Source organism: Colletes gigas, unplaced genomic scaffold (genome assembly GCF_013123115.1).
Source record: "Colletes gigas isolate AHSC1104 unplaced genomic scaffold, ASM1312311v1 Colletes_gigas_Sc00017, whole genome shotgun sequence".
NCBI classification, from domain to species: domain Eukaryota; kingdom Metazoa; phylum Arthropoda; class Insecta; order Hymenoptera; family Colletidae; genus Colletes; species Colletes gigas.
This window is the reverse complement of record NW_025106646.1, coordinates 5,009,815-5,021,517: the sequence shown is the minus strand read 5'-3', so window position 1 is coordinate 5,021,517 and position 11,703 is coordinate 5,009,815.

Sequence of the window (11,703 nt, the reverse complement as noted above, 5' to 3'; positions counted from 1 at the left end):
GAGGCTTCGTTAAAAAGTTATTAAAAAATTAAATTAAAAAATTTCAAATCATTCTGGAAAAATTATTTTCGGTTGCGGGGGTCAATTACAAACATTTTTGGTGAATGCACATAGTCCCGAATTCCTACCCACTTTCGAGAAAAAAATTCGGGTAGGTGTTCAAATTGATCGGCAAAAAACATTTTTTCAAATCGTTCTAAAAAAATTATTCTCAGTTGCAGGGGTCGATTACAATCATTTTTGGTCATTACACAAACTCTCGAAATCCTACACATTTTCGAGAAAAAAATTTCTTACCGGAAATATAATCTGAGGCCAAAAGTGCTTCCCTGAAATTTCATGCGTATCTTTAAAATGTCATAACTCCTGAACGGATTGGACGATTTTGATGTTTCAAAATGCAAACAACGCGTATTTTGGTGGAGAATACGTGGAAATTCCAAAAATATTCGATAAGTTATTCCTTAACTCCTCAAAATGAGAAAAACCCCATAAAAATGGTCCAATTTTCAAACAGCCATATCTCTTACAATAGTAGATATACTTCATTGAAATTTTGAGGGAAAATAGAGTTTATGGATACCTGCAAAAAAGTGTTAAATAACTTTTCTGTACAGCGTTAATCAAATTTACTAAAAATGAAAAACGAATTTTTAAGAAAAATCGACAGGGCCTCAATTTTTCGACGAAAAAAGAAAATTTCAAATCGTTCTGAAAAAATTATTTTCGTTTGCGGGGAACAATTACAATCATTTCTGGTCAATAGACATATCCCCAAAATCCTGCGCATTTTCGAGAAAAAAATTCAGTACAGGCGGAATTTTAAACATTAATAACTTTTTAACGAAGCCTCCATCAACAAATTGATATTCTTGATTTTCGTCCTATTTTGGCCTTTAGAAACTCCCATTACAATTGTTCTCAGGGGTGGCCGAACACCATGTATAATAAAAAATCCATAATGGCTTTATTAAGAAGTTATGACAAAAATATGAACTGTGAAAGATACGATAACGCTGTTTGTCTCAGTTTAATACAAGACAAGACGAGATATGTATGTAGTGTCGATGTTGAGTAACATAAATATGTAAATTAGGATATGTATACTGTTTTTGTAATGTTGAATCTCTATGAGGGTAAGTCGTACACTGTACTACGAACGAAAAAGAAAGGTTACAATACAAAAATACGTATAAGAGATGATTTAATTGCAAAAATCTATGTCGCTAAAGTCAACAATAAATTCGATAGTACATCGATGTCAAAAGTGTCTTAACAAAGGTGGCCATCACTTTAAAATGGAATCATGTTCAACTTCGTTTATATCACATTTCATATTTTTGTCATAACTTTTTAACGGAGTATTTATGAATTTTTTGTTATATAACATTTTAGTCTTATTTTTACTTGTAGAACGCACTGCTGAAGTGTGTACGGAAAAATGCAGAACACACTGCATATCGGTTTTGTATCGACCCTATCTGTATCGATGTTACCACTGTTTCTACTGCAATTTTATGAAAACAACTGTCAATGTGAATTGCGTTAAAATTTTAAACCTTTTCGACACCTTTAGTAGAAATAGTGCTAAATAGCTTCCAAAATAACAGAGTTATATGATAGTGATCAAATTTAATTTAGAACAAAGTATTTGATCTATATTGACCAAGTGACCTTTCACAGCTTTATATTTAAATGCAAATAACTATTAAAAAAATATATTTTTATAAAATCAAAAAGTCAATTAAGGAAAATGATTTGAAGTTAAAATTTTGAAATCATCAACAATTTTAAACTAGAATAGTCTATAGAAGAAAATAGATTGTTTAAAAACCATTCTGAACCGGTATAAAACCAATATATTTATGAATTTTGAGTATTCGTAACAATTATAAAAAAAAAAGATTCCGTTGAATCGTCTTCGATCAAAATCGATTCGTAACAGTTCGAAACAATTGTTTTTGGAACCTTTTTAATCCCTGGTTGTATCGCTGGCTCGAGAGCTCGTCGAATTTTGTACGAGATTCGAGCTTCGTTTCCATATTTCCCTGCGAATTTCTACGTACACCGCCGCTCAAAAGTTTCGTATTTTTAATATAATACCTTTATCTTCAAATCGAAAAATCATCGTCGATGCTCGCGACATTAAGGACCAAAAATTGAATAAATTAATCGTTAGAAGCATGTTAACAAATACGATAAACGTTTCGCTTTTAGAATTAGATCTCCTTCGCTATAAATAACTACATATTTACGAAGAAAATTTATACGATTGCAAATTGGAAAGAAGAATAAGGTTCCAAATATGAAAAATGGAAAAGGGTTGTCATCTAGCAACTTCGTAACTGAAGAAAGAATTATTTCGACCATTTTAAAGCTTCGAAATTATGATATCTAAAATAAAACGATCCTTTTAAAACTTTTGATCGGTGGCGTGCATCACGTGCGATTATTGTTCGGTTGTGCATGAAGCGATCACCGAGCATATTGAAATCTGTGTTACGAATGTAATTGATGTGTTTCTAAATGAAAGTGAAGTTATTAAAGTTGGACAAAGTATTGAGAATATGAATGTTCCATAATATACGCGTACGTCTGAAAATTGTGATACTTTCCTCGCGCTGAATTCCGTGTTTTCGCGAAGAGAAATAATTGTAAATTTAATATCGACAGTCTTTAGGGTTTTACGGATCGAGTTCGTGCATTTCAAACTATCAAAGGCTTCCAAACGGTGATCCGTGACTTTTTGATAAATTGCGTAGATCAATCGGAAGTTTGAGAAAACGTCGAAGACTGAAACGGGTTAATGTAGTTTAAAATGCATTCTCGTCGTCGTTAGAACTGCCAAGACTGTCCTCCTTCGGCATTTATTTCAAAAGATCATCTGTCGCGTTTAGCAATCTATTTCAACGCTAGATCCACCAATTTGCGTATACCGAAGGATCAAAATCATTTGTTTTCGAAAAGAACAAGTATTATGCTGTGAAATTGCATTTCCACGAGCGTTTAGGATGCAAATACGAGTCACATATTTTTATGGTCAAATGGAAGCTATGGAAATATATTTTACTATACTGAAATTTTATGAAAAGACTTTGAAAGTTTTAAAGAAATCAAAAGTTTCGTATAAGTATGTATAAATCTTACATAGAACTATACTTTGTAAAAAGTAACAAATAATAAGATGTGAATGATCATCATTACTAATGACGGAACAAATAATTTTTACCTCTTCGGTAAATCTAGCGTTGAATACTAATTTATTACTGCTCATAACATGATGAAAGAACACGAATATTTCAATTGTCATAATGTGTGTCGATCGTACTATATACGTAAAAAAGTGTGTAATCAACAGTAGGGAATGAATATTACTTAATAGAATCCTGAATAACAAGTGAATCTTGCATTTGTACGAAAAACTTTCAGCTATCTGCTACAAAGCGCGATGGCTACCATACTTTGCACCCAGAAAAGCTACATGCAAATTAAATCCTTAGTAATAAATACCGTTGTTTGAATTTCGAACGAATATACGATATAATCGAGGACATTGTGAAGCATTCGAAAAGCAAATTGCAAAACTATCGTGTCGAGCAATGTTCAGCATTACCTGTAAAATATTAATTATGTTCGTTCGTGAATGTTCCATATGCAAATTTTTATCGCGGTTGAATATATCGCACAAAACCTGTATTTTATATCGAAAATTATCGCTCGATCCGAATTACTAAGGATTTCCAAACATACACGCGACTGACAAGAGAACATCCCGAGAACAAAATTCCTTTCTTCCATTCGAATCGTCATAAAATTATACAGTATTAAAATATAAACAACTTGAAATCATCTTTAAATTTTGTTTGCAAAACATTCCAGCCAAAAGTTAAAGCATAAAATCACATTGAGGGGATATTTTACTGTAAAATATGTATTTTTATATACGTATTTTTACATCCTTCTTGATCATTTTTTAATAATTAAGAATTTTACGTCTTCTAACATGTAGTAAAAAAAAACATTTAAAATGAAAAATGAAAATAGATTCTTGATTAGGATGTGTTCGACTATAGAAGAAAAAAGTCGATGACTAAAAAGATGGTAACACTAAGGTTTAATTATCAATTTTTTATTATTCTCCTCACTCTCGTGGCCTAAGATTTTTACAAAGTTTTGCAGTAGAATATCTCCTTAAAATAGAAAAGTAATTTTCAAACAATTACCTCGATCCTCTGTTTTATCAAAATAGAAAAATTCTATCGAGTGGAGATCGCAGAACTCTTAATTAAGAAACAAATTGTACAAGTATTAACTGTTCAAAAAATTAATGTTAATGCTCCACAAATTTACGCAGACTTGAATAGAACAAAAATTCGCTCTCGAGACGTGACCTTGTAAGTACTACGAAATACATGAATAAATATAAAGAGAAGAATGTATGTGCAGGATGTAGAAACGAATCACTTATTATCTTCGTTATTATAAATAGTAATAGAAACAAGGTAACTTGCGATATAAAATATCTAGATTCGTACATTTATCCTAAACCCATTATTTCTTATCTCTGCTGTTTTAGAAGCTAAATATCTGGGAAAGTATTAGTATAAAATACTTTTTTCAAAACTCATTTCTCTATTAAATTCCGTCACAAAAAAAACAAAGTTCCTCGAAAACACACAACTTTCACAAAAAACACTTCTACTATTTATTACACAATAGCGAAGATTTTTAAGTGGTTTCTATTAGTATACACTGTATACTTTCGTTATGTTTCTATGTAATATATGTTATATATAAAAATACAGGCAGAAATATCTATAACACACACATATATATATATATACATATATATATAAAGAAATATATTTTCTAAATGAAAGAATTTTATAAGTGACCATATTCTGCACACACGTGTGCAATCCGTGAGTATACACGCACAGCGGTTGTGAGTGTATATAATCGTCGAAAGAAAAAGAACTAAGGGAAGATACACGCGTATGTATATCGTAACAGAGTACCTACATGCAGTATGCTCGGCTTAAATATAGTATAGTCAAAATGTACTCGATTGTTCCATAAATTATTCAATACCGAAGGATGTTGTTTACGCAAATATTATTTAATTCAGGGGTGTCTAGTGAGACTTTGTGCTTCGAGTCGAGGCCAAATAATGAAATTGCGTCGGATAATCGATTAGAAAAATTACCAGAATCTGATATTTCATCGCGACAATTCTAGAAAACGTGTGACAAGAAGCGATATAAATAATTATGAAATGAATTTACAAAGTATCAACTAAAAACAATATTAAATAACCTTTATTTGCAAAAGAAATTAATTAAGATTCGATGCTTTCGATTCCAGTAGAAAATTTGGCAGAAAATTATGAAACGATCTTAAAACCATAATTAATCGCGGACAAGGATAAATATATGTACTGTCCCATTGAATAAATGAAGATTGAAATATAATTAAAATTCCTCCTTTTCGAGCCCAACAACATTTGTCTAAACAACTTCGTTGCATTTTCGGTGGTCGAATAAATAATTTAATACGTGTATACATTTACACCGGGCACACTGTGCAACACACATAGCCACATATGTTCGCGATTAGTTGTTTATATAACACGCAACTGAACGATACGCGCGAACATTACGAGAATTAAGAATGTATTGCCTTGCAACGACAATTCCCAAACGCGAGAACTTCCTTCTGTATTTAACGAACGAAATTAATTGTGTCGCTCGAAACGTTAATAATATTAATTTTCGTTTCGTGGTACGCGTCGTTACGTGCTATTGTTGTCTCTTCTTTTTATTTTCTTGCTAAAAATTAAGACAGACATTCGTGCAATCTTCAAACCGAATTTAATACCTTAATATATATATATATATATATAAAAAAAAAAGAAAAAGATACGAAAAGTTCCACACGCCATATTTCTTTATGGTTCTTAAATTTATCGTACTCTTTTTAGAAATACAACGATCGAAGCAAAAAATAGGTGATACACGTTTTTACCACCCATTTACATTTCATACTCAGACTTGCATATTACGAGAGAAACATATTCCTATGCCACATATTAGTTTATATTGCGCACTATATTATTGTTATCGCTATTATTATTTTACGATTTGTATTATTATTATTATTAATATTAATATTATTAATATTTTATTGCAATAGTTTAATGTCACGTTAGTACAATTCTTGTCATTTCGAGTCGGTAGACGTACCATAACGAACTTCGTTCCACGAACAACGGAAGTTCATGATATTATTATTTATCCTTAACGATAAAAGAAACTGCGGAGAAATAGTATTTGCAATAGAAAGTAAACGCGCACAAAGTTCAAGAGTCGTCCGTTTATCCGTATAACAATTGCTTTTCGAGCGTTTCTTGCTTGGTTTAAATTTGTTGTTGACGCGTTGATTGCCAATAACGAATGAATCCTAATGAAAATGTTTAGATAATTATAGCGTTATCAGGAACACTAAAAAATGTTAATTATGCTGTCGAACTATCGAATACATCTATTTTCCACGCTCATATTTAAGTAAATGTCGAGTAAAAGGAAAGAAACATGGCAATCAAAGTGTTTGGATAAATGTCTTCTTTTGTTTCTATTCCGAATGCTATTTTGTCCAAATCCAGCAACGAGTTACAGAATTTTACTAGCGTACGTACGTTCACGAACGAGGGAAAATATCTGAGAATCGAGCAACGAGCGAACGCATGCTCAAGGAATAATTTTTTTTTTTTAAAAAGAAAGGACAAATTTCCAGCGGAAAAATTGCCCCTCGATCGCGCTACTACTTTTTACTTAACGTTTTAAGACGTATAAAACACGCGAAAGTTGTGACACGAACGTTCTAAAAGTAGATTTTTCGAGCAAATCAGTCTCGTTCGCTAATGTTTCTAAGGTACTTAATTTCTGAAAGTAACAGGGTGCAATTTTCTATCGCATGTATTCGTCTGAACGTTTTACAGTTTATTGCAAAAGCTGTATCCGTAAATGTTTGCGTTTGAGCCGGATGAAAGATGTCCGGCTAAATTTTGCAAACACCACAAAGAGAAAGTGAATTTTCGAGTGCAGATTTTATTTTAGACTACCGTACGAATGTAACCTCGGTGTAGTAATTAGAGAAATCGTAATGAGAATGTGAAAAAATTTTAACGATGTTCTGAAGATTGTATACAGCGCTTTAAGTACACATATACGTATATATTTGTGTACAAAACATAAGTATAAACTTCCTAAATAAAATGAGCTGGCCTCTGCAAGCCCTGTTTTACGTAACAAAACACGTCTTCTCATTTTCAAGCCTTTTTCTACGAATAAAGGTTATATAAATTATATTATTAACCCTTTATTTTTTTTCGTCGCTGTTCGATCAACTTATTGAATTTATTCAGGTTCGCTTATGATATTTTTATAATTATTTATAACACAGTGACACTGGCGATGGATTTAATCTCGATAAAGCGGCGTCAATTCATTGTAAAATTCTGAAGCCAATATTATTAACTATTCAATAGTTATTCGAAAAATAAGAAGTAAAAGTTTGATAATCTTATTGGATTTCATAAAAATATAATATTACGAAATATAATGTTATTTTTAAAGTATAATAAATTTTCAAAAGACGCACATCCTAACCACACACATATATGGTCAGCCGTTAATGAAATATATTATTAACGATTTTTACAAACTAAATCATCGTGCCCATTGCCTTCACTTATGTAAGTAGCACCTCAAAAAGTATGTTGAAAATCCTTAATTAGAAAGACTGATTAGTAAATAATAACGAGATAGTATTTTTTTGTTCTTTGTTAAAATGACTCGACTTTTTACGCGTAATATATCAAGAGGAAAATACGTTAATAATAAAAGATATTATTATTAAAGAAAATTATTATAATTGTAATTTAATTACTTAAAAGGAAATACTTAAGTTATGATTTTAAAAGAAAATAATTTACTTTGAATATTTTAGATAAATCATTAAAGCAAATTTGTTGTTTTAATTATGAATTAAAATATTAAACTACCCTCGGTCGATTCTGTCGTCGAAGTAAATTTGTCAAAAAATGAAAATAGCATACAATGCATATTACTTTGACTCGAAAATCCACCTATCGCGAAATGTCTTCTTGTTTATAAAATACGTTAATACTCCATAATATATATTCTATACCTAGAATATTATCAGATGTTGGGAACCGGGTATGAAACTCGGAGACTGTCGGTATACATATTACAGGTATAATATATTTCTCAGTGCGTTCTAATACTACTCGGTTACAATAACTAGAGTGCTAACGAGGCTAACAACGAATGACATGAAGTGAAGTAAAGTGATCGTATTCGAATTCGTACTGAGAATCAGCGTGAGTCTACGTTGTTTAATTACGTGATCGCCAATTATTTCTGTTCATATGGCTTAAGACCTATATGTATATAGCGCATTCGGCCACCCCTGGGAAAAATTTTAATGGGAGATTCTAGAGGCCAAACTACGACGAAAATCAAGAATATCAGTTCCTTAATTGAGCCTTCGTTAAAAAGTTATTAACAAATTAAATTAAAAAATTTCAAATCATTCTGGAAAAATTATTTTCGGTTGCAGGGGTCAATTACAATCATTTTTGGTAAATACACATACCCCCGAAATCCTACGCACTTTCGAGAAAAAAATTCTTTACCTAAAATACAATGTCTGACCATGAATGATGATTCCCCTGAAATTCGGCGAAATTAAAAAATTTCAAATCGTTTAAAAAAAATTATTTTAGATTGCAGGAGCGAATTACAATCATTTTTAGTCAATACATATATCCACGAAATCCTAACCATTTTCGAGAAAAAAATTCCTTACCGGAAATATAATTTCAGGCCAGATATGTTCCTCGAAATTTCATGCAAATGTTTTAAATATCATAACTTCTGAACGGATTGGACGATTTTAATGTTTTAAAATGCAAACGAAGCGTATTTTAGTGAAGAATATGTAGAAAATCCAAAAATATTCGAAAAGTTAATCCCTGACATCGTAAAATAAAAACTCCATAATAATGGTCCAATTTTCAAACAGCCATAACTCTTACAATATTGAATATATTTCAACGAAACTTTTTACTGAAGTAGAACTCATGGGTACCTATAAAAAAGTATTAGACAACTTTTCTGTAAGGTGTCAAACAAAATTATTAAAAACGAAAAACGAATTTTTAAGAAAAATCGACAGGTGCCTAAATTTTTCAACAAAATTAAAAAATTTCAAATCGTTCTGGAAAAATTATTTTTGGTTGCGGGGGTCAATTACAATCATTTTTGGTAAATACACATACCCCCAAAATCCTACGTACTTTCGAGAAAAAAATTCGCAGATTGCCGTTCTACAGGCGGAACTCTAAATGTTAATAACTTTTTAACGAAGCGTCAATCAACAAATTAGTATTCTTGATTTTCGTCTTATTTTGGCCTCTAAAGTCTCCCATTAAAATTGTTGGGGTGGCCGAACACCCTGTATATGTATATTATGGTAAATTGATGGGGAATGATGAACTTTGCACGAAATTGTACTTTGAGCGGCTTAGTTAACGTGCTGCGCTGACTAATATTTTTTTGCAGACTTCCGCTATTTGACGGAAGGGTACTGTAACTCAGAATAGGTATAGATAGTAAACTGGTTCTCCAACATAGAATCATTATTTTATAATGCAGTTAATTATATGTAAATAAATTTCATATTTAATTCATATCATCAAAATTATTGTATAATTAACATGTATATCTTGTATCATATGTTAATGAAAATATTCATTTTATAAATGTTGAATATATTTTTAATTAAAAATCAGTTATCATACTATGAAGCGCTTACTTATCATATCAAAAAACGCGCAGCACAAGAAGACCCTAGCTTTACTTAAATAATAAAACAATTGAAGTTACTACTCGCGGGTATATAAAATACCCACGGTCACTGTACTCGCTAAAAGCAAATATACAACTAATCTCCCGTATCGATTCGGACATTTCGTCCTACGATGATTAGGGATTAGAGGAAGACAAAGTAGCATGCGACTCACCGATCGTAGAATGCGACCGTGTTTGTGTAGTATCATGATGTGAATCGATGAGGATGTATTGTTTGGTAGAGGGCGCTTAGAAGTCACCAGTGAAACAACCGAAGAAATTCTGCTGGGCCTATTCACGCGATGCAAAGATGTAACAAGTCTATAAAGAAATACAAAATATTAAAATCTATTTTTAAAATTATTGAGACTTTATTTTCGGTACAAAGGACATAACAATTTTCTGATACTTAAGAAATTTTTAAACGAGATAACAAAAATAGAGATGGTAATTTTGTCCTTGTTATAAAAAGAAGAAAGTACAAAGGTATTTACATTTTTTCTTGTGAAGTTTCATCCAATATTTCTCTTCAGCGATGCACTGATTCTAATACCGATGGCGAATAATTCTAATTTTGTAGAGAAAAATTTAAAAAAATGACTATCAAACAATAGTGAACAAAATTTACGTGACCGAAAATTGAGATCGGCAAACAAGTGATTCTATTCTTGCGATTCATAAAACAATGAGTCCCGATATTCTGAAAACAAATTACAATTGCACGATAAACACTGATTCTAGTTTCGCGTATACCTAACATGTAAACGCTAATCTGTTCGGAGCCACTGTGTTTCGAAAAACGTTAATCTATTTTACGAATCAAATACTGACTCTACCGACCGCATTGCACGCGGTCATCAAAGTTTCTGAATAAAAGCTGAAAAATAGGAAGAAGGATGAAAAAAATCGAGCAAGTACATGTGTATGTAATTTCCTGCAGCATTGTTGCAATTCAACTAGTAGTTGTGGTTGACCTAGAAACAAAAGTTATAGTAATAATAAATAGGACAGTGTGATAATAACAAGATAAGTAATGATAATAGATAAAATATAAATAATATAATACAAAATATTATTCGATAATAGAATGTTACCTCACCTTACGATCTCGAAGTACGCGGTTATTTGGCCGTTGCTAAACGACTACGCCATAAACTACACACGATGCTGTATGGTAGGTGACAGAAAAGACTACATTAGCGCCACTAACGAACTACCTCTAAACTCTGGTACGACCCATCTGACCCTAGCAACAAGCAATGACTGATTAATTGGAGGCTCGATGCAGGAACAGTCGTCGATCACAGCGTCCACTAGTGTCGACTTTCAGAACTGTTGCAACAATCGTTCACATTTTATTTCATATGTATTATAACAACCGATTATACATATTTCTGCATTTATCATTGTTGTATAATCGTAAAATATAAAAGATAAATGCTCTTTTTAAAAACAGGTTCACAGATATTACTTTAGAAGTTAATTAAATGAATGATTTTTTAAAAACAGACAAAGATGATGTTGTAGCTTTGAAGGTGCTATAAAACAATTTTCCTTTCTTTGTTACATCCAATTTAACAACATTTTCAACTTGAATTAACAATGAAGTATAAAAAAGAAAACGAAAAAAAGAGAATGAACAATTTAAAGCACGATAAACAATATTTTACTCACGTTTTCCTAATATTAATTAAACTATTCTATTGCCCGTCTTTCTACATGCGAATCCAAAGAACAAGACTTCGATATATCGATGTGATTCAGAACTTTA